Here is a 4,655-nt window from a genome sequence, read left to right as displayed (position 1 = left end):
CCGCGCCGTATCTACCTTCCCAATGAGTCACGAGTCGCACGTCAACGTGATTGCGCACATTCTCCATGGTTTTGCCAAACACGGCATTGTTCATCAATTTGTATAAATTTTTCTCGAAATCATTGTTGGCCAATGTTCTAAATTTCGTATTGAGGTCTATATAATCGCGAAGCCATGGAGATTGCGCGAATTTCAGTATACGGTGAATTTTTGATATACGGAGACCGTGACGAGTACACTGCTGCAGGTTGCGATAATGTATTACATAACGTTTCTTATCGTATAATGTTGCGAGGAGTTTGTCCTGCCGCTTGCCGGGTGGTTTATTGCGCGTCGGACAGAACGGTAGGTCAGTGTGTGCGTCGTGAAGATGTTGCGGATACTCCAAGTCGACTTCGAGAATGTAGCCTATCGAGGAATCCAACGCGACATCCATAACATTAAAATCGGTTACGTCGTCGACCCATTTAAAATCTGCGTATGGCAATGGTTGACTCATTGCCCAGCCGTATAAGTTATTTACATCAAAATACATGAGGTACGACGACGGTTTCGATGGATCGTACGACTGCATGTACTTGTTGTTGGCCAGCGCGTATCTGTTTGAACATTGACTCAAACCGCCGCGTATACCGCGTTCGATAAACATGACCATGTCAATGTCGGTGAGCAATTCGAAATTGATGTGTGTATGCTTCAACATAGCATCCCACGTAAAACCCGGTAGAGTATAATAATACGCCGGATCGAGTCCATAACTCGCGACGCAACTATCGCGAAAATTTTCAAAGATATCGGCCAACAGCAAGACATCGGTCTTGAGATATAAATCGCTGTAATCACCAAGCGTTCGAATGGAGAACCGCTGCCAGACGTCGACGGCGTGCGCGTAATCGCTCTCGGATACGGTGTCACCTGTCAATGAACTGTAAAACGAGTCGCGCGGTGGTAAACACAAGTCCTCCAATTTTTCGACGCAGTCAATGTATTCATATGGAAATACGCCTTTTTGTTTCAGCAAATTAAAATTTTCTGCGGATAATTCACAAAATTCGCGTTGCAATATTCGCAGTTTATCCTTGCTGAGATAAGATGCCAATTTGTCAAGACTAGCGGTGAGAAACTTGTACGAATCGATAAATCGCAATTTGACGCACGTTTTCTTATCTTTATCTTCGGTGCTTTGAACGTTTTTTGTAAACGAAATATATTTTTCTTTTGTGATCGGGAGTAAATCTACATGTCCTTCGTATGCTGTTGCTATTTCAGTTATAATAAAATGTGCATCGTATCCCGATAAATTATGAAACACTATGGGAATGCAATGCGAATCTTTATAATTTAAGTTACAATTCGAATGCGCGGGACCTCTGTATCGACCGGTCAGGTGACAATGGTCGCGTACTCGCACGTCGTCTGGCTCGAACGGTTCTTTACACACGTGACAGTGCGTTGCGCTGTTAAACTTTTCCCACTCGTCTCGCGTGAAATCTGCCATGGGTATATTAGTGGACAATATAGTTTTTACGTCGTGAGCTAAACGTCTTAGCTCCTCGGCGAACCACGCGACGCAATCCTTATCGCGACGAAACCGATACATAGATAACGACTCGTCGTACGAGCAACGCACGTAGTACCCTATGCTAAACACGCAATGATGTTGATATGTGTACCTGGACGTTTCCGGATCCGCTTCCATCTTCTCCAGGGTACACTCCAGGTCGGCGTATACGACAAACGGAACTCGTTCCTTCCTGTTGTGATAAAATACATTAATTTAAAGGCCAACCACTTGTCGTTATCGCTCGGTAACTTGATCGCGCAGTCATTCATCTCCTGACAGTCGACGGTGTGGGCAGCCAATTTCTCGTTGGAGCTGAAGTAGTGCAAACATCTGCAAAATAATAAACGCAAATATTATAAATTTTTTATACACAAAATATTCTATATATTATTAAAAGAACTATAGGTACTTACCGATCGCAAAAGTATTTCTGACCATGGTGTCGGTTGATTTGCGAGCTCACGAAGCGGGATAGGTTCTTGATCCACGCAAAATGTCCCACGTTGTCGTTATGCACGTACAGCAGATTTACGTGTCTGTCCATCTTTCGGTCAGTAACGCGTATTGGCAGGATTGCAAGTTCCTTGTTTTTTTTCTCGATGCTGTACACGTTGATGGAGATGTTGTTCTGATTTTCAAATTTTTTAATTTGATCCAACGTCATTGGAAATTCAATGTCTTGGAGATTTAGCACCGACGTGTAATGAGGATACGACGATTCCCGTTCTGCATGTCTCTCGGCTGGATGCAGAGCAGCCGTCACTGACCATGCGAAACATGCATTGTCTATTGATCGCACGTTTATCACCGCCTTCTTCTTTTTAATTTCTCGCGGTATTTCCACAAAACACCCCGCGTGCAATGAATTGTACATGTTTACGTTAACAGTCAAATTGTGTATACGCGACAACGCCCACCCGCTATCACGTTCCTGGAATTCCTCCAGCGATGCTAGGGTAGGCTCGATAACGCGCGACACGTACCATTCTTGCAGATCGGATGTACGAAATAGTTCACAGTTTCTCGTAGCGATACTTTTATTCGCGCGTTTGTCGCCCGCAACAAATTCACCATTAAACATTGTGTTAATTTTTACATTGTCATGTCGTTGCATGACGTTCCGCACACGATCGAGTACAATGTCTCCCGCATCTTCGAGAAATTGATGAGGGTCGATGTGTTTGGAATTTATTACCGCACCAGTCAATATACGAATTTTAAAAGCCGTATCTATCTCGCGCCATCTGAGTCCTGTCTCACTTGCACTGTATCCTGCTCCCACATGCACGAAACGTTGACGTACCGAATCTTTCAGACCTTCTAGTCGTGCGATACGAGCGATCAATGACTGTTTAAGACCGATCGATAATCGCGGCCGTTTAATTCGGCTTTGTTCTTTCAACGATTCGATAAATTCGTCACATCGTTGCTCCCACGCGGTAAATTCTTCCCGCGAATTTAATAGGGTGGATTGCTCTAACAACTCTTGCTCCATGTTATTACACGATCCTCTTTCTAACACAATTTGTTGTGCTCACGACTTTCAATTCTCGACTACTGAGCGTACCCCCAGATTCGTCATTTTATATCTCACTAATGATGCATCGTTTGATTTTTTAGCATATCTAATTTCACCGTGATCTCAGCATCCGTACATTTGCGCTAACCGAAAAATTGCAAGATTTGCAGTTTTGCACGTGTTCGATGAAATCATCGCGAGACGCGTTGCGACATGTTCTTGAAAAAAGGTACCATGTCATTGACTTATGCGAAATTGCAAAATTTGCAGTTTTGCACGTGTTCGATGAAATCATCGCGAGACACATATGTTCTTGAAAAGAAATCATATTTGATGCCCGATGAGGTGATCTCATCACGAATGTTCTTGACAAAGATATCACATTTAACGTATATGTGGATTGTGGTGGTGGTCACCATGCAGCAGCCGTGCATTGGCGCTATTTTTGCAAGATTTGCAGTTTTTGGTATGTATAAATGGTCTACGAGGATTCTAGAGCGCAGTCAAGAGTTTGATACGGTTCGAGTACGTCGCAAACACTCTCCTGATACGATGAACACTCACGGTGCGAATTATTACGTTCCGATTGAAAATGAGTCGTGTACGAAACAGCATAATGAGTAAGTACCGTTATTTTGTATATAATTGTGCATAAACTGTTTACATACCTTTGCTTATTTATTTGTATTTTTTCAGTTTTGATAAACCCCGTTGTATGCCACGTATTTTGGGAAGGAGATTTGCCTTGACATCTACAGCTTACAAATATTTGGATGTGGGAATCAACGTGGGACCTATGTCCTTTGTGGATATACTTATTGGCGATAATCAAGGAAATCAGATAGTGTTACCCCATGCGACGTGGACGGCGCTCATCGAAAGACGTATGGATATTGAACAACTTTTGGAGTCAACTATCGGTTCTTCGTTATCGATTCACGATGCTGTTATAGAACTCGTAAAAATGCGCGATGCGAGTGTTGTAAAATTGACATCGTGCAACACCAGCTTGTACATGAAACCGTCAACTATGCTTTTCATATTCGAGCTCGGACAATGTGTCAAACATGAATATTTCAAGCTGTATCAAAATACGCATGAAGTAAATATGAAATTTAATCAATTTGTAACTATTTTACGGCGGAAATGTATCATCGACAGATGTAATGCGGCAAATATTTTGCGTGAAATTTATGATGAAAATTCAATTATTGATTGTGAATTATTAGCCTACGCTTTAGATACTATTGTGTATAATGCGCTACATGACAAATAAATAAGTATATTATAGTAAAAAAAAATTTAAATTATTTTTCCTTTTCGTTTACCGTTCCTCCTATTCTATGTCATTAGAATTACGCTGCGATATTGTCCTCAGGTTTATTTAAATAAATTAATGAGAATTATTCGAGAATTAAGATACTGTTGAGAGAGGACATGAATATGAGCTACGAAGAGGAATGACCGCGAGCGGGAGACAAATAATACGCGAATAGATAGGCGAATGATGGGGATAGCAAGTGAGATATGATGATGCAAGTGAGAGAGGATAGGTAAGAAAAGGTGAACAGA

Source organism: Temnothorax curvispinosus, unplaced genomic scaffold (genome assembly GCF_003070985.1).
Source record: "Temnothorax curvispinosus isolate PA1 unplaced genomic scaffold, ASM307098v1 QBEX01003644.1, whole genome shotgun sequence".
NCBI classification, from domain to species: Eukaryota; Metazoa; Arthropoda; class Insecta; order Hymenoptera; family Formicidae; genus Temnothorax; species Temnothorax curvispinosus.
This window is presented reverse-complemented; position numbering follows the sequence as displayed.